This window comes from Sorghum bicolor, chromosome 8 (assembly GCF_000003195.3).
Source record: "Sorghum bicolor cultivar BTx623 chromosome 8, Sorghum_bicolor_NCBIv3, whole genome shotgun sequence".
Classification (NCBI taxonomy): Eukaryota; Viridiplantae; Streptophyta; class Magnoliopsida; order Poales; family Poaceae; genus Sorghum; species Sorghum bicolor.
The window spans coordinates 55,072,252-55,096,288 of NC_012877.2; the positions used below are offsets into that span (position 1 = coordinate 55,072,252).

A 24,037-nucleotide genomic window follows, 5' to 3' on the forward strand; every position below is an offset into this window, starting at 1 on the left:
TCCCCCTCCATCTCAGCCAGGAATGAGGTTGAGATTGCGCCTAAACTGTAAAAACTTGGCAATTGGAAAAGCCTTGGTAAATCCATCGGCGACTTGATCAGATGGGCTGATAAATCGAATGTCCAGCAGTCCTTTTGCTACCTGCTCTCTCACAAAGTGAAAATCAATTTCAATGTGTTTAGTGTGTGCATGAAAAATAGGATTAGCTTAAAGATATTTTGCTCCTAAATTATCACACCACAGCCGCGAAGTGGAGGAATGGGGTATGCCGATTTCAGCAAGAAGTTTATGTATCCACATCATCTCAGCCGATGCATTTGCCAAGGCTTTGTACTCAGCTTCGTTGCTTGATCGAGACACTGTGGTCTGTTTCCTTGTTGTCCATGACACAAGATTACTCCCCAAGTATACAGCGAATCCTCCTGTAGAGCGTCTGTCATCCACACAACCTGCCCAATCGGCATCCGAAAATGCACTAACGACCATAGACTTGGAGACTCCAATTTTCAATCCCACTTGCAAGGTGCCTTGGACATATCGAAGAATGCATTTGGCAGCTATCCAATGTACTGTAGTGGGTGCATGAAGAAACTAACATACCTTGTTCACTGCAAATGCTATGTCTGGCCGCGTCAAGGTGAGATATTGGAATGCCCCAACTAGACTTCTGTATTTGGTGGAGTCTTCCAGTCCGAGTGCTATTCCATCCTTTATGCTGAGCTTCTGTGTACTCGGCAATGGCGTGTCAACGGCCTTGCACTTCTGCGTACTAGACCTAGCAAGCACATCCGTGGCATATCTACTCTGTGAGAGAACCAAGCCCCGTTTGACCTCTACACACAAGAAGTAATGTAGGTCTCCCAGATCTTTCAAGGCAAAGTCTTGTTGCAGATCAGATAGCAACGCCGTTGCCCCCTGTGATCTGAGCTTGCAACGATAATGTCATCAACGTATACTAGAACAAACATTATCAACCCACCTTTTTTACAGAAGAAGAGCGATGTATCCGCTTTGGAAGCAACAAAGCCCAGGGCCACCAGCTTGACACATAATTGGGCATACCATGCTCTGGGCGCCTGTTTTAACCCATACAGAGCTTTATCCAGCCTGCACACATATGACGGATGAGAGATATCTGCATACCCAGGACGCTGATACATGTAGACTTCCTCTTTCAGCACCCCATGCAAAAATGCATTCTAAATGTCTAGTTGCCATAATGACCAACCACACGACACAGCAACTGAGAGTATAATCTGAATGGTGGCAGCCTTAACGACTGGGCTGTATGTATCTTCATAGTCGATTCCATATCGTTGTCTGTACCTTTGGCAACTAAACGTGCCTTGTATCGATCAATGGTTCCATCTGCTCTCCTTTTAATCTTGTAGACCCACTTACAACCTATAATATTCTTGCCTTTGGGTTTCGGAACTAGGTGCCATGTTTGATTGTGAAGCAGTGCATCAAATTCCGCATCCATTGCTCCTTTCCACTTCGGATTTTTCAAGGCCTGTGCTGTTGTAGTTGGCTCTTCATCAGGCATAGTGGAGCTCAATAACCATCGAACTATTCCATATGTTCTAATTTTTGGTTTCACAATTCCATGTTGAAGTCTTGTTGTTGGACGTTCAAGCAGGATCACCTTCAGTTGAGTGTGCCACACCGGATTCGCCTGGGTCTGCAACAAGTCCACCCGACGATGGTGACAGCACTGTACTTTCAGCGGGATCCGTCTGTGACACACTGGTTCCGTCTTCCGTCGCGCATGCCTCAGCGCCCGATGTAGAGGATCCTGCCGATGGAGATTCACCCCCAGCTATGGCACCAGCTAGTTGGCCCTCCTCAGATCCCAACGTTGATCCATTCTGACATTCACCTGGGCACACAGGTGAATCCACCTCGGTACCTGTGTTGTGCCCCCGCGGGAGACACACGTGATGATGTCGGGTATTTCCTGTTCCTGGATCATCCTCAACCGGAACTGCAACACCGCTTGTTCCTGCAGTTGATATAGTCGAAGGGGAGCTCATCGGAGCATTAGTTGGGTTAGAAGAGCTCTATATGTTGATCATGTAATGAAGCACCCCCAAACTAGAGGAAGGATTTTTCAAGACATCGGGAAGTAGGTGAGCTCAGATTTGAGTCTTGCACCTACATTAGGATGCAAGGAGGCGAACGGATAGATGTGTTCATCAAAGGTGACATCTCTAGATATATAAATTCTGCCCTGACCATGACCAATGTGAGAGATCTTCATACCTGCTCCGTTCGCTGCATGAACACGATCTCCACCATGATACTTGTCACGAATCGTGAGCTTGTCGAGTTCTCTTGTAATATGATCTCTCGCCCCGGAGTCCATATACCAATTGGTATCTACTCCAAAGGACATATGCATGTTTCCACCTTGTCGACCTTAGCAAAATCATAGATGATTGTTACCTGGATTCCTTGTTACCTACTTGATATGCATTTGGTGTAGTTATGCTAGTTCTTGAAATAATCCATAATCTTGTAAGATGATTAATAACTATGCAATGAACGTAAAAGGATGACAAATAACTATATGAGATCTTGTCTGTAAGTGATCACCGGGATAATAGTGCAACCATGAGGGCTATAATGGCTCTGGCTTTAGCTCAGTATGAAGACCTTTTCTAGCTTGTTAGAGGCTACCCGAAAGGGCGCTAGAGGGGCTTGCCGACACGGGTATAGTGCGAGCCTCTGTCCTTATGTGTATAGGCTGCATGTCATTGTGCCATTTGGAAGGGGGCATCTATATCTGCTCGCCCAAGAAACCATGCGGCCCTAACATGTTAGATCATCTTTTGAAAGGCTTCATAGTGATCCCTGCCGACCTTCCTTGGTAGTGGGTTAAGAGGTCGATGCGCCTCGGGCGAAAAGGTAAATCATGACTCATGGGTAAAGATGTACAACCTCTGCAGAGTGTTAAAACTGATATACTAGCCATGCTCACGGTTAAGAGCGGCCTTGGGGGTTCTTATACTAAAGATAATGAGCTTGTTAAGTTATTATGTCCATTTGATTATCGTTTATGCTATGAGTTAATTATGCTTACATTTGATCATGTGATTATTGGAATATTTATGCTACCTTGACAACTGCTATTAAATTATGAACATGCCATCCACCATTAAAAGCTAAATGCAGTCAAACCAGTGTCAGCTTATTGAGCCTCATGAACCCCTGGTTATACTTGTTGAGTACGATATGTGCTCACTCTTGCAATTTTCCAACACCCCAGGTTATACTAATGATGATGAATGGAATGGGGACTATCGCTATGAGTATTAGGTTTGAAGTCAACTAGTCAACATTTGTCCCTGTGTGGAGCTTCCATCGAGAGCGTTGTTTATTTCTTATTATCATTTTTGTATAAGACTATGTGATTTATTATCGTTCCGTTATGTAATAAACACTGCAATGGTACATTTGAGATTTGTCTACTTATGTGTGCGACTGTTTCTGGGACACATATGAGTCTTTGATGCATCCTATTTTGTTCTTAAAATATGGGTGTGACAGTATATAGGAGATCAGCTCGTCGTCTTCAAGTTTCTTTCCGACCGACACCATGTCATCAGCCAGCCCCTTCTTCTTCGTAAAGTACTCACTCATGGTGAGTGCCCCCTTTGACGCCGTGGCAAGGGCCATCCTGGTGGTGATGAGCTGTGCACGACTCTGAGATGCAAACATCTCTTCAAGAGCCCCCCAGATCGAGGCTGCAGTGATCTTGGTGGAGACTTGTCCCTAAATCTCACGACCTAGATTGGTCACGATATAGGACAGCACGGTCTGGTCTTTGGTGATCCAGATATCATACTCTGGATTCTTCACCAGAGGCTCCTTCTTCTCTCCATCTTCAGGCTTCTTCGTACTCGCCTTAGGAGGAAGATAGCGATCAGGCGGCGCTGCCCCCGGTTCAATGAACTCGGTGAGTTGCACACCACGGAGAGCAGAGAAAATTTGTGCCTTCCACAGCACATGATTGTTGTGAGTGAGTTTCTCACTGGGCGGGAGAAGGAAAATACCCAGCGAGGCGAAGGTGTGAGCGGCGGCGGCGGTGGAAGAGGATGCGAACGCCATGGATCCGCTAGGAATAGGCTCTGGATACCATGACAAACGTGGTGTTGGTTTAGGGTTAATGAGACACCCTTCACCGGTGCTTGGCTTCGTGTTAATATAGGTGGGAAAAGCTCCCACCGTGGCATTTCCAGAAGGTGACAAAGTCTCAATCAATTTACATATGAGATCCTACAATCTAGGAGGAAATCTAGGAGGAAACAACTGCTACATCTAACAGAGGTGAACTTATCGGCAACCATGGGAAGGGAGGCCTCTCTTCCATGTCGCAGCCCTAATCCTCCTCCTCATGATTCAGGGAAATATATGCTGTCATCGCGGTGGAGGAGGGCCACCATCATGGCCGCGCGTCCGTGTGGGGGAATGTCACGTGGTCAGGGGCACTGCAGGATCCAGCATGCGGTGGCGTCCGGGAGTCTCCGCTCAGCCTCTTCATGGTCCTAACTGCAGAGGCGCCCTAGATGGGTACTCGTGGGCGCCGCTCGCTTAGGGAACCGAAGAAAAAGGGTGCTCGGGGGGGGAGAGGGACGGCTGTGGGTGCACGAGGGCAGGTATAGAATCGTCAGTGAAAAAAAGAACAAGATGAGGGAGACGCGGCAAGAGAGGAACACACATGTTCCATATGTCAGGATGTCAGGAAGTGTTCTGGGCCCACAGATTAACCAAATCTGTACGCGTTAGATGTAAATCCAAGGTGGGTAAGATGGTTTTAGGTAACATGTATTTCCTAATTCATTCCCTCCTTCATAGTATAGATAGATAAAAATTGATATACAGGTCGATTGTCCTATCAATCTAAATGCCAAGAAATGCGCAGGAAAGATTTCCTGACAGACAGCTGATAGAAGTAAATTGCTTTTCCTGACAGCCGGCCATTGATCATGAAACACATTCCTAATGGGTTTTTAGCCATTCCTGTCAGTAGATGTAAGGCGCGTGATCCATGTGGTTAAATAAGCTATCTCCTCTTGATACTTTGGACAATATGTGAGACAACCAGAAAGAGGATATTAGGTCATAGGTGGTCGTCAGTCAAGTCATAATGGTTCAAACAGACAAGATTAGTTTTGAGTCTTTGAGAAATTAGTATACCAGCTAGCATGGTTCAATTTACTTTTGTTTGTTACCTTTTCTATTTCCTTTTTATCTTGTTTTCAAATTTTATTTCTTTTAACAAAGGTAAAAACCTCTGTCCCTTGAAGGCTAAGATAGTAGCATTAATTATCAATGTTTTATTGCAAGAAAAGCTAGTGTTGATGGCTTCCCTTTCTTCTATGTAGCACTCTGATAAGTGTCACAATATGACTATTCTAGTATGATACCAGATCAGATGTCTTCTTCCTCTTTGTTTTCTTTCTCATGCGATCTCCCCTCAGATCCAAATCGAATAACATGTTCTCTAATGGATAGTGTTAGGTCCCTCCCCCATGGAGTATGGTGAATCAATTTGGAGAAAAAGCATATGCTAGGGTTAGGGGTTTGGGGTGCCAAAATCGAGAATGTCCCTGAATAGATGATAGTTGTCAACCACCACTGATCGAGTAGTGGAATACAAGCAGTGAGGTAATCTTGTCGCTTAGTTACTCAAGAGATAGGAGAGGTGGTGAGGGCAAGATTTTGAAGGCAAAGTCGCAGTCAGCCACGCAGGCGGAGACGAAGGACAATATAGGACGTAGATGTGAGCAAGAGGTTCACTTAGTGCATGCAACTAAGGTTATAGGTGCAAGGATGATGCACCATGTGGTGGCAAGTTCATTACTAATCACGAGATGTGGTGGAGGTTGGCAAGGTGGCGGTAGAGTACTTTGTCTTGTATCTTTCAGAAATCAGGTGTGAGCATCCATCCTTAGATGTGTGCACGAGATTAGTTAGGCCTTTCCAAAGACACAGTCCTAATGGGAACTTGGATGCATTAGTTTGAAGATGTCGACCAAAAGCATCTTGAAGAGGAATAATAATGCAATGCCAAAGGTGTTTAAATGTTATGGTAAATCTTCTATGAAGGTTCTCTCTCTCAAAAGTTGCACAAAAAAAACTTCGAACTAAATCTTTGTTTCAAATGCAAGCTAGAACATAGACTTCGCATTTGAAAGATATACATAGAGATCAATCACACACAACCAATCATGCATGTGTCTCAAAAACATATTGCAGAGTGTCACTATGGTAGGAGTATGATACGGTCAAGATAATTACATGTATCAGCCATAATTCAAGCAGCTCTAGATCTCTTGCTTAATTTATTACAACGATTGTGTTGATTGGTAAGGGCACTTTGTCAATTTTCATCCTTCACAAACCCAATCATTATTCATTAGTGGTTGATTGGACTTGCTGACAGAAGACATTCCAATTATTAGTAGCATGAGAAGCCAACAATATGCACAATGCTTCAATTCATTGAGTGGTGGAATAGGATAAGATAATTTGAATTATCAATTTTCAACATCTCATTAAAATATATGGCCACATTTGAGACATCAAATGTAAATATCATCTCTTCTTGTCATGATCTGGCTTGAGAGAAGAGCAAGAAACTGGTTAGCCTTAAGTTTCATCTTTCGAGATATTCGAATAATAATACTCAACAACAACATGCATGTTTGGACGATGTGACACATGAACTTCTCCAAAATTACTTTGACTTTCAAATGTTGAAGGTTTTTGCAACAATTGATTAACAATGAGAAACTCACAGTGCTCAAGATTTTCTTTGTATTAGAGGATAAGCCAACAAAAGCTAAATCAATATGATCTTTTAGAAATTGTCAACTACTTAAAGCATAATTTTTTCAATATCTCTGAACTTATTTACATAATATAGGACAAACTCACTATGCCCTTGATTAAGCGATGTTAAATTAGACAATATCATCCAGTTGGTTCCATTTTAAATGTGTTCATGAAACTTTTCCTCTAGTTGTGCCCAAGAACCAACAGAGCAAGGTTATAAAGAAGAAAACCACAAAAAAGTAGTAGCATTAATACATAACAAAAATTGTGCATTCTCATATGTTCTAGGGTAGTACCTTCATACAATTGTACAAGGAATAAACTAATGTTCACCATTGTATTTTATTATCTTCACCATTGAATTAGTAAAATCCACGCACTTTCCAACCATCACTTGCCTAAATGTAATCAAAATATGAAAGATATAGTTTACTGTAAATACTCATGGTTTTCTAGCAATAATCTTTTTAGTTCCTCCTTAAATCGGCTTAATTAGAGTAGTCCCAATTAAGTGTTTTTACCATTACTAAAAGTGTCATATCAACAATTTGATGCGTTGGCATGGATATTTAAGAGGATAGAGAAGGGGGCCATTTTTGGCAGAGGAAACAATTTCAACACTTGCACTGAGGATTGAAGAAATTGGCAAGGGCACACTAGATTAAGATGTGGTTTCTTCATGTGGCCTGCTATGTCGTCATCCTTGTGTAGGCCATCACTCGCCATGCACCGTGCGAAAGGTTGTCGCTCATCATGTTTCTATGTAGCGTGTGGGCCATCGCTGCTTGCTTGCCATATGCCCCCCCCTTTTCTTCATGGGTCCCACTATGCCACCTTCCCTATGTAGGCCATTGCTCGCCATATGTCATGCAAAAGGTCGTCGTTTGTTGTGTCTGCATGCAATGCTTGGGCTACCGTTGGTCGCTTGAGTACATATGCCCTCCTTTCTTTGTGGGCCTGCTATGCCATCATTTATATGTAGACCATATCAGCCACCATGCACCGTGCGAAAGGTCATTACTTGTCATGTCCGCATGCACTAGATCATCATTGCTCGCTTGCCATATTGCCCACTATGCTAGCACACACAATCACTATCAGAGCATCAGTGTTGGTTGTGCTCACTATACCACAGCCTATCTATAGCGTCCTATGTCGGCATAAGTAGGTATAGCGTCCTTCGGTCGGTCATTATAGACATATATTGTCCGACCCAATGTGTTGCTGGTAGTGTCTTGGGGCGTCGGGCATAGGGGCTTCGAGGGCGGCTGCGCGGGGGTGGCTTGGGGGCGCCAGGTGGGGAATGGCTTGTGGGCGCCGGGCACAGGGGCTTTGGGGCTGGGTGGCGGCACGGGAGCGGCTTGGGGGCACCGGGCGGGGGAGTGGCTTGGGGGCGTCGAGTGGAGATGTGCGTTGGGCGAGGGGCGAGGGGTGGTGGGGATTCAGTGCGTGCGGCGGGGACTGAGTGCGGCAGGGTGTGTGGCAGCTGGGAATGAAAATTAGAGAGGCTAGGGTTTTCTAACGCCAACTCTGCAATGACTGTGGGTCCTCAAAATTTTAGGCACGAATTGGGTTAACTATGGCCGCAGAAGCCCAATTCAATATGCCGACCGACCGATGGACCAAGCTAATAAGCTATACCGACCCACCGTCTAACGGTGAACCAAAATAAATTTAGGGTCCAACTCTCGGATGATAAATTAAGATACAGCGACCAACCGTATGTCATTAAGTTATACCTACCGATAGTCCAACAGCTTATAATATTTTTACCGACCCTATGTTGGACGCTAGATCGGGCTATGGTATAGTGGCTGGAGCCGGTAGTGACGACTACTTATCTCTACTATAATTGAAATCTTCTCCATACAAATCCCACCTACAAGATCAACGACTCACAACACATGTCATACAGATTAGACGGCCTAGATTAGAAGTATGATCACGACCTTACATCTCTACTCTCCGCCCTACTCTCCGTCCTCAGCCTCGTGCGTCATCCCGTAACTCCGTATCTGTATCGCAACTCCGTATCGCAGAAAACCGACCCCGGCCGTGGAGGACCGCATCGGGCTGGCCTCCATCGGCGGGGCGGCGATGGAGGTGGGCGACCTGCACAAGGTGTGGGAGGTCCGTGCTCTCAAGACCAAGCCCGACGCAGCCGCCGCCCGGGCGACGCGGTCAAGGTCCTCTCCGAGTTCTCGTAAGCGTCCCCCCACGAACCCTAACCCTAACCTCTCTTCTCCCGATCGATCGATTGATGGACCCCGTGCGTGTCGGGGGGGTGTGGTGTGATTGATCAGGCCGCGGAACCCAAGGCTGCTGGGGCTCAATGTCGGCGGCGGCGTCGAGGTCAAGCTGTGGCTGCGGCGCGCCAGCCGTGACCATGACTTCATCCCCTACGAGGAGGTGCTCAACACCATGCTACACGAGCTCTGCCACAACCAGCGGGGACCCCACGATGCGCAGTTCTACAAGCTTTGGGACGAGCTCCGCAAGGTGCGTCGGCTGCTCTGTGCTTTTGTGCTGCTGCTTACACAATGCGGGATACTGGTGGTTGTATATATCGGCATGGAATGATTGTGCTTATGCTCTGGTTTATACTATTCCAAGACAATGTTTACCCCTGATTGAATGATTCATTGTTGCACATGTCAAAATTTTCCTCCTTTTAAAAAGATTATTTGTAATGATGGTGTACTTAGAAGTTTAATGTGATTTTTAATTCTACTACATTAATATGGATGTGATATTTGATTGGATGTCCTAAGCAGAACTTTTTTTTCTCTGCAGCATCCAAACTTAATTCAATGGGAACATCTTTGTCTCTATCAACCTATATGACGATTATTGCCCCCCATCTATCATAGACAGACAACTCTATTATTTTACTTCGTAATGGTTTATACATTCTGGAGATGTTGGGAGTGGAGTGGGGAGAAGAGCTTTACCTGTGTTTGCCAAACAATAACGTGAAATGAGGGTATTCAAATCAGAATGGAGATGTAGTGAGGACACTGGACTATATTTGGGGGAAAGTTGTGCCAATTGGCAAGGTCTTTGGAATGGAGTTTTACTTCTGTTGAAATCCTTACAAAAAATAAATGCAAATCCTGTTTTAGTGGTGGTTTGTATCACTAAATCGATTTTAACTCTGTATTTGGTGACGTGTAAGTTTGAGGTAGCGAAATCTGTAAATTTTTTTATTCTACTTGAGTGAGCTTTGCTGTATATCTGTACCTTATATTTGGTAACTTTTCTACATAGAATTTGTTAAAACCAAATATATGTTCCCAAATGAAGTACCGTAATTTTTCTATAGACTTTTTTTGTTAGTGGGGTAGGTTTGTTTTTTAGTTTTATGATTTATTTTAGTTTTGTAATTTTTTTCTAAATGTCACCGTAGCGTTAGCACGGGTAATATACTAGATGTGGGGCCATCGCCGACCTTGACCCCGATGGCGCCGGCATCGGTTCCGCGCCGCCACTCACCTCTTGGTCGTCCCTGTCATCGCGATGAAGAACGACGGCCCAAGCTATCCTCTGGCTGTTCCTCCCTCTTGATCTGATTGTACTACCTATAAGCATTAATAGCATCAGGACACGTGCACGGCTTGTCCATGCAGATGGATGCACGTATAGAGAGGGTTCAGGTATAGTATTAGGGCATGTTTAGTTTCGAAAATCTTTTGGTTTTTGGGACTGTAGCATTTTTATTTTTATTTGACAAATATTCTGCAGTGGCCCAACTTTCTGTTCCTCGCTGACGACACAGGCGCTTGGTGTGAGGCAATGACGGCAATTGGTGTCGATCATCCACTAGGTATGTCGCCCTTTTCCTTTCTTTGGTGTTGTGTCGAACCGACCAACCCAAGCTTTATGCATCCGGAACTGTCCAGTAACTAGCATTGGTAATATATACATTTTTTATTTGTTGGCAAAAATTCCCATAGTGAATGGTGATTGATATGATGACTTTCATTGTGTTCTGCTCTATTCTTTCAGAACGATCAGTGATCATCTATTGGGCTTAATTATCTGAAGTAGCTACTGCAGGGATTGGGTAGAGTAGGAAGGAGAAAATGCTGCCACAAATTGACAAACAGGTTACCAAGTTTGCATTTGTGTTTGTATTCTAGCTGTTTGCTTCATTTCTATCATCTAATTAACAATAAAGATGCACAGATCTTCACACATTAATTTCTGTGCATTTTGGAAATTCAAGGTTAAACTTTATTTTCAATTATTTCATGTTTGCAAAAAAGGGTTTAATCTAATGATTTGATTATTCAAAATGCCTTGATGATTCATTTGCTGCCTTAGTGACCCACCGTTAGGAAAGTTTTTTTTTTTTGATAGACAATGGTTGAAGACAATAATGTCCCGATAGATGCATTGTACTGTAGGAAATTTCAGTCAGATAGCTTAGGGCCTCTTGTTTCAGTGAGGAAAGATGCATATAAAAAATAAAGAGCTGCTACGAAAGCTCTTTCTCTCCAGTAATTAATATCTATTGGAAGCTGACTTATATTTGATAATATGTGACATCATTACTTTATGTTGTTTTGGATTCAATGTTTAGGCCTGGTCACTAGACCAGTCTAGCACTTGGACCTGCAAAGGTAACCACCTGTTGTCGGATTTGTTACATTACCATTTGAAGATGACTTTAAGTTGTCTTGTGGTTACCTCCATGTGCGAACACATGGTTTTTACATAACCATTGTGGAGCACCTTTGTTGTGTGATGAGCGATTGTCAATATGCCAACATTTTGGTGGGTTGTTGGTTCGGTGGTTCTACTGATATCCTGGCACAGGGTTATGTGTCGAAACAGTGTCTCTTGGCTTCGTGATGTGCAGGTGTGGAGTCTGGATGCGGTGGCAGCGGTCGGGTGAAGGTCAAGTAGGGCGTGCCGTGCTGACGGATCGGTTGGGGTGAAGGGCGGACGTGAGGCTTGGACCGACGGACCAGACGACCGGGTGGCCAGCTGCGGTGGCTGACACTTGGGACATCGACAAGCGCAAGTGTACACGGCGGGGGACGCGTACGGGCTACGCTACTCGCGGCGGGTTTCGCGGGTTTGGGCCTCAAAATCTGGGCGGAGGTCCCGATGCGGACGGATGGCACGTGGCAGCATCGGTGAGATCGCTTCGGAGCGAGGCTACCGGTGAGGAGGCGCGGTGGCCGTCGGATTTAGGTCATGTCGAGTTGGACTAGAATGTCCCTAGGGCTAGCTAGTTTGCTCAAAAATATCTAGGGACATTTGGGAAATATGTAATATGCCTAATAAATAAACCGGGAGAGTTCCCCATCTCCCTAACGCTCTCCACCCCTCTCTCTCATTCCTGTCGTCTCCACCTAGGTTAGTTTTCCCCCTTTCTCCTTAGTTCATGAGAGAGATCACTTGAGCAAAAATTCATGGTTGTTTTCTGAGATTTTTGGAAGTTGGGAATGGAGGCCCTAACCTCTTTTTGTCCTCTGGACGTAGAGATCAGAGCAGAGTTGGTTTGTGTTCCTGTTCTTTGCTCTCACGAGCTACTGTTCATCAGTTTTCCCCATCTTGATTCGTGTTTGTTTTGAGTTTTCTTTTGGGATGTGTTTGGTCAGATTGATGCTTTGTCAAGTGATGAACAAGATCGCTAAGTGATTTGAGCTAATTCCACTTGTGCATCAAGAACCAAGCAGATTTGCGTTTTGAGAGAAAAACTCGTTCTTGTCTCAAATCTGAATATTTCCTAGAGTTTGGATTAATCCTAGGCGATGATTTCTTGAGGATAGATTCGTAATAAGTCGAGTTTCTCTTGTGCAATTTTTGGGAATTTTTCATGGAGATTTGGGGAGGTTTTCGTTGAATTTCTTGGAGCCACCTTTTTCTGTTTTCTCTTTACCATCTTCGTCGGGTTCTTACTGTGCTTTCGCGAGGACACCCGTGAGCCACTAGTGCTAGTTTCCTGGTCGTGTGCATCTCCTGGCCAAGTTCCTTTTCTGCTGCAGTGTACTTGTTTTTCCTCTGGTTCTTTTTCTTCCTGTTCGTGTGCAGGGTCAGACAACAGGTCCTGCGTCGTGCTGCGCTCGTCCTTGGCCAGGAGCCCTGACTACTCACGTCAAGCAGGGAGTTCTAAGCAGATAGCTGTCAAATCATTCATCTAGCAAATCTGCTTGATCTCTGTTACTAGTAAACTGCAAGCTGCTATTTTCTAAAGTAACATTCATTGCTTCTGAAGCTGCTATTTTCTCATCCAGTTTCTTCCATGCTGCAAGTTCAGCAGCAAGTGTTTGCTTTGAATGTTCAGTTTTGCAGAAGGTGGTCAAGCTGCAAGTGCAGCAGTAAATGCTTGGTTTGATCTCTGATCGGTTCCTGCTTGGACGTGTAATTTTTTAGAGCAACAGTGAAGTTCTGCTTCTTAGCTTCATTAGCTTTTCCTTGGAGCATTAAATCATTCCTTTCTGCTGAGAGTGTAGTCACGGTTGTGAATTTTATTTGTTCTCTGTGAATGGTGTTAGCAGACTCAGTCTAGTGTAGTTCCTGGCTAAGCAAGTGCAGCTGCTGATCTTTTTGTCTCTATTTTCTAAGCTTCACAGTTATGAGCACCTAGCTGTGCAGTCGTGCTGCTCCCAGAGCACTAGGCCTTTGTCCTTTTTTCTTTGTTATCTGATGATCAATTTTTGGGGATTTTCTGTCAAATTTTCCCAGCCACGATTTCTTGTTTCGCTCGTAATTTGGTCGTTTGAGCTCTGATTCGTGTTCCGTTTGTTTCGTTAGCTTCCTACCGTTCCGAAGAATTTTTCTAGATACTCTCGTCACTGTTTCGCTAGAGTATTTTAGTTTTGGATTGTGTTTGCGCTTGGCGGTGATTTTGGGACAGTGGCTAAACATTTCGAAAGAAATTTGAGGCTCCCATTCACCCCCCCCTCTGGTCGCCTTTTTCGGTCCTTCACCATGAATTCCAATTTATGGAGTGGTTTTATATATATTTTGCATATTTCTTTCATTTTAAACTTACCAACACCACAAAATTGTGAGAGAACTGTATCTACTACTATTAAGAGTGAAAAGGTGCATATTTCTTTCATTTTAAACTTACCAACACCACAAAAATGTGAGAGAACTCTATCTACTACTATTAAGAGTGAAAAGGTCTACAATCTGTACATGATTGAATTTTTAAGTTTCCACACATTCTCAGTAGCTGATGGTGCACACGGGTGGGTTTGGATCAATGGAGAGGGCCTTTTCAGTTTCTTGAACATCAACTTTCTGACCAGTGACATCAGTGGTGAGCTCTTTGTATTCTGTACCATGCATTGCCGTGTACACCATATTCTCTATCGAATTGGATCCCCCAAAAAATTGAGATCTTATGATAGAATCCTTTGCTACAGTGATGCTTTGCACGGAGGGGAGGAAGACTGGAAGAGCATGTTGAAGCTGGCTGAAAGGATGGTGATGAGATTCCTTGGGTAGCTACAGTCTTTGTACTTTCATGTTGAACATGTTTGCTCTCAAATTTGCGAGCACAGACAGGTGCTCTATTTAAAAGGAAGATTAATTTAAATCAATTGTGTTGGTTTTTATGGGGGATTTTGTCGTCGTCGTCGTCGTTGTTGTTGTAACATTAAAGATAAATATAATGAGCAAGAGATCTGTGCACGCATTAACTCTAAGACCTGTTATCCTCCTTCATGTTTCACTTCCAAGAAACATATTATCTTTTTGCATGGACTCAATTATATGGAGTGATTTTTTCTGCTAACACCAAATTTTGAAGTTTGAGTTGATTTAAGAGATCCAATTTCTTTCCTCTTGAATTTTAGAAGAGTCTTAAATTGCGACAATAACTTATATGGAAATAGTTTTGACAAAGCACAATTAGCAACTAAGTATTTTAAATTTGATAGAATAATTTTGAATTTCATATAACCCGTAGCGTTAGCACGGGCATTATACTAGTCACTACCAAGTTGTAATATAAGCCCAACATCTGGAAAGCTTGCGAGAAGCTAATGATACGGTAATGATGGCGCCTATCATTGCCAGATAAAACCACCAACCAGCAGTCATATATCAATGACGGTATGGCAAAGACCATCGTCGATACCTAAGTTAACATTGTCGACTCATGATATGACCTGGTAGTGACATATCCCTGTCGAGTCAAGACACTACCTGTCAGTGAGATTTTTCATATCAGTGCCAATTTTTGTTCTTGTCCGTCATTATATATTAATTATTTTTGGCTATTGGATATACTTAAATGTCACAACATGGAGTCTCCATCGTTGATCCCACTTACCACCATTTCTTCTTCTGGTTATAAAAGCGACATCCTGATGCCTCCACGGCCAAATGTAACGCCCTCTGCCAGTTGATTTAGTATGGAAGATACCTAATTATAATATTTTTGCCACTTATAGTATCCACATATATGGGCTCTATTGTGAGAGAGAGTCTCACACATACACATTTCATTATGCGTAGTAAAGATCAGGCCATGCAAGTTAAAGATACTATTGACACATATGAGAGATGTACAAGCCAGCTGATCAACAGTTCAAAGTGCTCTATTATGTTCAAAGGCGACGAGGAAACAGTTACTCAAGCACAGGTGCAGCACATTCTTGGGGTGGGAACAAGAGCTTTTGAAACAAAGTATCTTGGCCTGCCACACTACAGGATTCAGACGTTTTGCCGGGAGCCGAAAACTTCCGGCAAATGCTACTTTACACTCGGCAAAGACCCTCCGGCAAAAAATTGGCCGGCAAAGATTTCTTTGCTGGGAGCTTTTTATCGGGCACCCGGCAAAGACTTTGCCGAGAGTAAACACAGCCTCCGGCAAAGAAAAGTGACCATCACGGCGCCGGCTCCGTCGGTCCTATTTTGCCGGGAACTGTGTCAGAGACACCCGGCAAATATTTTTTAAATTTTTTTTTCCAGATTTTCTTTGCCGAACGCTTGCTGGGTAGGCTCCCGTGGGTGCCTTGTCCCTAGCTCCCGGCAAAGATTTTATTTTATTTTTTTAACAATTTTTTTGCCGGGTGCCCTGGCCCTGGCACCCGGCAAATCTGGGAAGATGGAACATGTTCCCAGCTTTGTCGGGTGTCATGGCTAGGGCACCCGGCAAAGACTTTTTTTACTTTTTTATTTTTTTGATTCTGTATTTATAAACATAATATAACACATATTTATACCACCAACACAATATAGCACATCCATCTCATCACAAATTCAATCCAGCATATATATATATCACATCACCAACACAAGATCTCACATGCATACACGACATCGCAAACATAATAGTTCCAATATTCATCATCACAAGTCGATAGTCGTTCACAGTGCATCACATGTCCATCAAGCCGTGAAAAAGAGAAATAAACTAGAGGTGGGGGGAAACTGAGTGCCCAGTGAAGGAAAAACGTCGTCGCCTGCTTGCGCCTGAGATGGGTTATTTGAACCCGTCGACAGAGGCTACATAAAGGACAAGAGATTGCATGTGTGAGAGTGGTCAATTTGGTCTTCTATGTCATGAAAGAATATGAAAGCACTAGTCGAAGCAATTTGTTTTCATACTCACTGGAATAGCTAGAAGTAGCGGCGGTGGAGCGAACTGTGGCACAGCTACACCGTTGACTTGCCCAAAGCTCTACAGAAACGTCGTAATCTCCGCTAGCTGGTTGGCTTGTCTTTCCCGCTCTGCCCGCTCGGCCCGCTCGGCCTCTCTTTCGCGCTCGGCTTGCTCGGTCCTCGCCGCCAGGTCCCGCAGCTCCTGAGCCATCCTCTCATTCTCGGCCTGCAATATTTCAACCCATCTGTTTTAGTGGTGCAAAGGCATCTAAGTTATGTAAACATCAATGTACGGAGAGTTAAATGGGAGAAACCTTAAGTTCATCGACCCGCTGCTGTGAAAGGGACGGTCGTTGGCGTATGGCTGGACCTCCGCTCGGGGTCTCTGCTCGGATCTGGGAGAGGGTGGGAACAGAGCTGGACTCAAGGGTGCCATCACCAAGCCAGTACCGTCCATGCTTCTTGCCTTGTCCGATCCTCATAACCATCAACCCATCAATGTCGTCGGTGCTCGGATCCCACTCTGGCCCATGGACCGACCTTGCCTCCGATGCGTAGGAACTGATGCTGGTGTGGGAGCTCGGATTTTTGTATGACTCGGGCGGGTCATCCGGGTTGAAGGTGGCATCGGAAGTCGCCTTTCCCTTGCAGGCCAGTCCATATGCCATGAACGTTGACAAAGGCTGGCCACCATGCGACGCCGACTATGAGAAAGACAACAAGATGATTAGAAGAAACATGCAGAATGAAGCGTTAGAATACTAAGAATGAATTCATGTACTCATGCTTGCTTGTATGCGGCAAGGTTGCGGCTGCCTTGAAGGTGTGTGGGGCCTGTCGCCTGCAAAGCACGCTCCCGGCAGGCTTCGTGTTCCTGCATATAATTCTCTGTGAACCACTTGTCCACAATCATCTCCCAACAGTCCCGATATGACTCACACCACCATGGAATCATCTGCATGTCATAAAGAATTTGAGATATAAGACGACCAATTAGAGCTACTTAATCTCAAAACGAATTGGTATTATTATTTTTCATTTACCTCAAGGAACTGTTCTCGGGTGAGAAGCATTTGTCTTGCCTGTGTCTTGGTGATTTTCTGACCAAGTCACGTGGCGTAGTACTAGTACTTGATGATGCAAGTGATGCGCTCCTCATAGTGCATGTCAGAGAGGCGCTTCGTGACACATTTCACCAAGTTCTTCTCCACCCTCTCCTCCTGTCCCTCTTCACACTTGAAAAAAGTCTGCAAACAGACACAATGTATCAATTCATCATGTCAAAAAAGTCAAATGGATATGATGTATTGATCAAAGTTGTGCAACCAAGACTTACCCAAAACTCTCTCCTAACCCGCTCCTGCTTGTTTCCATAATCTGTGTCGGGGCAAGATTTGTAGTGGTCCCATGTTTTGGCCGGCCCCACAGTCCCATTGTGTGTGACAATGCCAGGGTAATAGAGCCCACACACAAGCCCCAAGATGTGGTTGGGGTTGCGTGAGTCACCATGCGACACAACCTCCCAGTGCCTACACAAGTCATTAACAAATATTATTAGTTTATCTCACATTATATGAAGTAGCTGTGATTAAATCTAAAGTTAGTTACCTGTCCCCCTGGGGGTGAATCACTGGGCGTAGGGGAGGAAGCGAAGGCCCAGGGAGTTTTGAGGGACCTCGCAAGTAGGGCTTGGCAGCAGCAGAGGCAGTGGAACTACCTCCAGTCTCACCAACCTCTAGTGCGTCTCCCTCGTCGTCTGTCGCCCCAACCTAGTCATCCCCCGAGGAGTCCGTGGTACGGCACACCTCCTTAGGCACGGGGTGCGGCCTAACTAGAGGAGGCCGACCCCTCCTGCTGCCGCTACTACTGCTCCTAAGCCTCTGCCTCCTCTCATCCGACGAGTTCTCTCTAGCATCCTCACTGCCCTCTAGTACCTCGAGTTCACGTTCCTTGGCCCACTGCTGCCCGCCATCTTTGTTCAATCACCTACAATTAAAAAATAAACAAGACATATTAGTAGATGTAATAAAAATAGATGTATTAAAAAGAAACAAACAAGACATATTAGTAGATGTAATAAAAATAGATGTATTAAAAAGAAACAAACAAGACATATTAGTAGATGTATTAAAAAGAAACAAACATGACATGATTATTACAAAATAACATAGTATTACATGTATTAGAAGTAATCATCATTATTGGGATTATCTGGATCATATGTCTCGTCATCACTTCAAAGTTGTCCAAATAAACAAGATTGTCTGAAGGTTCAATGTTGCCTTCATCGTCATCGTCTAAATGTAATCACTCAAGCATTTCTATGTCCTTTGCATTTTGCACCTCATCTCCTTCTTCCTCGTCATCAACCCTTTCATTGTCTACTTCCATTCCGATCGCCTCTGTTAAGCCTATGACCAACCTCCCTTGTAGCCCATCTTCTTGATAGAACTCTCCATCATAAGTGTTTGGGTTAAAGTTGTAATCTTCATCGTTTGGGACAGGACATCTACCATGTGGCGATACTTGGTGCACAATAGACCAACCCTGAAGAGTCTTGTTGCCTTGGCATGCGTATGGCAAATAATAAACTTGCACGGCCTGACCTGCCACAATAAAGACATCTTTTCCTTGATAAATGGAATCATGTCGAATCTCGACTTGACCAATATTAGGGCTCTGTTTCGTTAGTCGAGGATTGAACCAGTGGCATTTGAAGATGATAAGATGAAGAGGTTCCTTTCCATAAAATGAAAGTTCATAGATATCTTCAATTATGCCATGGTACTCTAGGACATCAGTGCCGAGAGTACAAACTCCGCTGTTTGTGGTTTTTCGATGGGGCCGAGCTTGCTCGTAGCTTCTTGTGTGAAAGCGATATCCATTCACATCATAACCTGAATAAGCTTTCACCTTATTATCGAAGCCATTTGCAACCTATCTCAACTCCTGACTCATAGTTGCATTGGTTTGGGCCTACAAGCGCAAGAAGGAAAGATTGCCAGACTAAGTACATGAAACTTGGAATCTCAAACTAGATACAAGGTAAATTGGACAATACCTTTGTTTTGAACCAAGAAATGAAATCAGGCCTCCCTGCACCCAGACCCTATGAAAGAAGGGTGTCGGTTTGGCGTTGGGTAGGATCCCTTGGTTGATGCCAAGATACACGAATAAATTCCCTATGCAAACAAGAAAGAATCATTAGGATGCAAAATAGCAAGGGCATATTGAAACAAGTTCTTTGAGAACTTACTCAATGAATGGCTTCACCTCGGGAAGGTTGTGGAACACATATAGCATGATCGTGCGCCACTCTTCATTGTCCAACCTCTTATTGGTCGATCCACTTGACTTGCCGAGTTGCCCTTGGAAAAGGCTAAGGTTGGATTCATTCTCATCAACATTGTAGCGAGGGAGTGGATTCTGCACGCTAGGATGGTTCTCCGTGTAGTATAGCTGTGTGAAGTTTGTCACCTCCTCTAGAATGGAAGCCTCTGCAATGGAAGCCTCAATTTTGGCTTTATTTCTACATTTTTTGCGAACGGCCTTTAGACATCTCTCGATTGGATAGCACCAACGGCCCTGCATAGGCCCCCCATACGTGCCTCATACGGGAGGTGCACAATCAAATGTTGCATCGACAAGAAGAAGCCAAGTGGAAAGATCTTCTCCAACTTACAAAGCAACTCAGGTGCCACTTTCTCCAAGTTTGCAACCACGGTCCGAGATAGCTCCTTGGCACAAAGCTGGCAAAAGAAATAGCTCAACTCTGCTAGCACTAGCCAGAGATGCTCAGGAACGTAGCCTCGTACCATCACCGAAAGACGCCTCTCAATCCATACGTGGTAGTCATGACTCTTCATCCCATTGACTCGCATAGTGAGTAAGTTCACTCCCCTGCTTAGGTTCGCTGCATATCCATCAGGGAACATTAACGCCTTCATCCATCATAGTACTTCCCTCCTTTGTTCAGGTTTCAAGACAAAATCGGCCTTAGGCCTTTTCCAGTTCTTGTCGTTTGTAGGAGGCCGCATCACTTGCGGTGGTCTATCGCATAACGTCTCCAGGTCCACTCTAGCCTTAGGGTTGTCCTTAGACTTGTCAGTGTCCATGAGTGTTGCCCAAAGTGCTTCGGCGATATTATTTTCAGTGTGCATTACATCAATGTTATGGGGCAGCAGTAGGTCCTTATAATAGGGGAGCCTCGTCAAGCCAAACTTATGAGTCCACATGTGTTGCTCACTATATCCCACAAAACCACCTTCTTCATTGGGCACGAGAGCATCTATGTGAGCATAAACCTCAGCAGCAGTCTTCAAGTGTGGTCTAGGGTCCATGACTATGACACCTTTCCTAAAATTCTTGGTGTCTTGTCAGAATGGATGGTTGTCATCTAGGAATTGACGATGTTGATCGAACGACGAATACTTTCCACCCTTCTTCAACCAAATGAACCTCACAGCTTCCTGGCATAATGGGCATGGGAACTTCCCGTGAACACACCAGGCGCTAAATAACCCATATGCTAGGAAGTCATGCATGGAGTACTGGTACCAGACATGCATTTTGAAGCTTTCTTTTGTAGCTCGGTCATATGTCCATACCCCTTCATTCCAAGCTTTGATCAACTCATCAATCACAGGCTCCATGAACACACCCATATTACTCCCCGGGTGCCCAGGAATTATCAACGTCAAGATCACGTTATGTCGTTGAAAGGCGACGCCAGGGGGAGATTGAGGGGGATAACAAACACGGGCCAACATGTGTAAGGGGCAGACATCATGCCATAAGGATTGAACCCATCTGTTGCCAGCGCGACACGTACATTACGAGCCTCATCGGATTTCAAATGATGCTTGTCATCAAAGCTGGCCCATGCTTCACCATTAGCTAGATGCACCATCTTGTCAAGATGGTAGCATTTGCCATTCTTGTGCCACGTCATTTGTTTTGTAGTTTCCTCGGTCATGAATAGCCTTTGAATCCTCGGCACGAAGGGAAGGTGTCGTAGGACTCAGGCGAGTATCTTAAGCTGGCTCTTCTGGCCACCACTGTCACCAGACTCTACCTCTAGGAACCTGGAGGCTTTACACTTCGGACAGTACTTTGCCTCCTTAAGTTCTTCTCGAAATAGGACACACCGATTCGGACAAGCATGTATCTGCTCATACGGCATCTTCAGTGCTTTAAGGAGCTTGTGCGCCTCGTACATGGTCTTCGGCAACACGTGGTTTTTTGGAAGTAGGGTGCCAACAACGGTCAACACCTTACCGAAGCCTTCTCGACTCCAGTTCAACTCGGACTTCAACCCCATCAAGCGACTTATGGCATCCAGCTGGGAGACCTCAGAATGAGCATGAAGGGGTTTCTGTGCCAAGTCCATCATGTACTTGAACGCATCTGTGGCTGCTTGCATCTCTGTCTCCTCACGTCCTTCAACAAACGGTTGGACCAGTGAACCAACGACCTTACCGGTTCGATCTCCGGTCCGGTCCTAATAACTTTGGCTACCATGCCACGGTGGAGTGCCCACAAGCGAGAAATCTTCAATGCTCCATGCGGGAGCATTGGCCAATTCCTCATGATATGCTATTCAGGAAGACAAGACCTGATTGGTTCTTAGTGATGCTTGTTAAATATACTTGGGAGCAAGGAGACCCGGTCATTCTCATACTATGAAGAGCCTAGTCGCTACATAATAATGCCACGCACAACTCAGGATCTACTTCCATATCTGAATCGATCTTCTTCTTGCTAAATTATAGAGATACACTGTTGCAGGTTAGTCAACATGAGACTCTTGATGGAAAAGGCAAGGCGAAGTGTTGGATTGCTAGGTCCTGGCTCAGCAGTACGTCGGCCATAGACTAGAGCTGGGAAGTTCCTCTAGTCGGTTGGATTAAAGTTAACGTTGATGCCTCCTTTGTGAACACTACTGGTGAAGCTAGTGTTGGAGTTGTGATTAGGAATCACAAGGGCGAGGTCCCCCTAACGGCATGGCGTGTCTTGCTTCGATGTGCCTCAGCAGATGAGCCGAAGTACAGGCGTGCGCGGATGGTCTACGGCTAGCTTCACAGTGGTGTCCGGGGCCAACTATTTTGGAGTCTGATTTGGCCAGACTGGTCGCTGCTTTAGGAGACGCTAGGGAGGACAGGTCGGAGCTCCGGTAGACCATCCTTGAAGCCAAAGAATATCTACAGCTGCTGCCCGAGTGGAAGATTAAAAAGGTCAAGAGAGATTGTAATGGTGTTGCTCATAAACTAACTCATTTAGCTAGACGAAATGTCCATAGTGCGACATGGTTGAGGCAAGCGCCTGTGTGCGTTGTTGACCTCTTTGAAGCATGATTGTAATCCTTGGACTGGCTAAATAAAGATCCCTCTTTTCCCTGAAAAAAAAAGATGAAGCACACATGAAAGGGTGCTAGGATAGTGTTTGTGAAGATGCACTGCCACGCTGAAGCTTGGGTGCTCTTACCAATATATTGCTTCTTGGTGGCCTAGATGGTTGTCGGACCACATTGAGCCAGCAGAATGGAGTTGCTCATCACGACCGCAATGGTCGTTGGTCTACATTGAGATAGAGGCAGCCACTTGCTGATCAGGGGGTTCAAACCCTTATGCACCTCGGTTAGCCCACTTTACCCACTCCAGCATGCTCTAGCTTGCACCTTTGAGACTCCACTCAGGTGTACTGGTAATGTTTGGCGACAGAGCAATCTAGAACAGCAACAACCCCATAAGTCGTCTTGACTTAGAAGGGAATTACGAAATCTCGAGCCTAAGCACACTACTCCGAATGAATTAGACCTACCCATTCTTTTGATAGATCAACCAATGGAATCAGATAGGAGAGCATGAAAGAACTCGGGATAGTTCAGAGATCTGCTTCAGTAGGAATAGTAGAATTTGGTTTACATCAAAACATTTATTCTCCCCTCACGGTTCCCTCCTTTAAGCATTACAGAGGCTATGTGCCTCACCATTGCGTATTGAAGTGCGTGACCCCCCCGGACCCCAAATGCTATTGCCACCACGATAGATGGAGTTAACTGCGCCCAGGGACTCTTGAGCGAAGTTCCCAAGGGCTGCACCAAGGAACTTTAAATTTGAGTCCTATCTGTAAGGGAGGATTAGAAGAGAAAAGAAACAGAAGAGGTACAGCAGCGGATTGGAGATGATGCAGCAGTGGATGGGTGGTATCCTTGAATTGCTATGCTGGCAGCAGCAGATTGGAGATGATGCAGCACACAGGCAGGAACCCAATACCGCAATAACCATACATGATGGCACAGCCTCAACAGGAGCACGAGGTGATGATGAATGCCCATTTTCCTCAGAGCCAAAATGCCCACTATGGGCCTGGTTGCACTAAGTACGACCAGCTGATAAGGTACGACTATGGGCATAGGCACCTGCAATAGCATGCAGACCAGCCACTGATGTATTTTGCCACTGCCGCCCCAGTACATGACAACAATTTCAGTGACTACAACCCTAACATCTGCTCGTTGATGTAAGGCGAGATCCATGCGGTCAAAGAAGATATCTCTTCTTGATACTTTGGACACCAGAAGGAGGAATTTGGTCATAGGTGGTTGTCGCCTTTTCTATTTCCATTT

At 44.9% G+C, this 24,037-nt stretch overlaps 1 long non-coding RNA gene across 1 annotated transcript; it reads left to right on the forward strand.

The window, feature by feature from the left end:
* LOC110429636 lies at window positions 12,211-14,417 on the forward strand. Its single transcript, XR_002446738.1, has 2 exons — window positions 12,211-14,119; window positions 14,226-14,417. It is a non-coding gene; the product is annotated as an uncharacterized LOC110429636 (long non-coding RNA).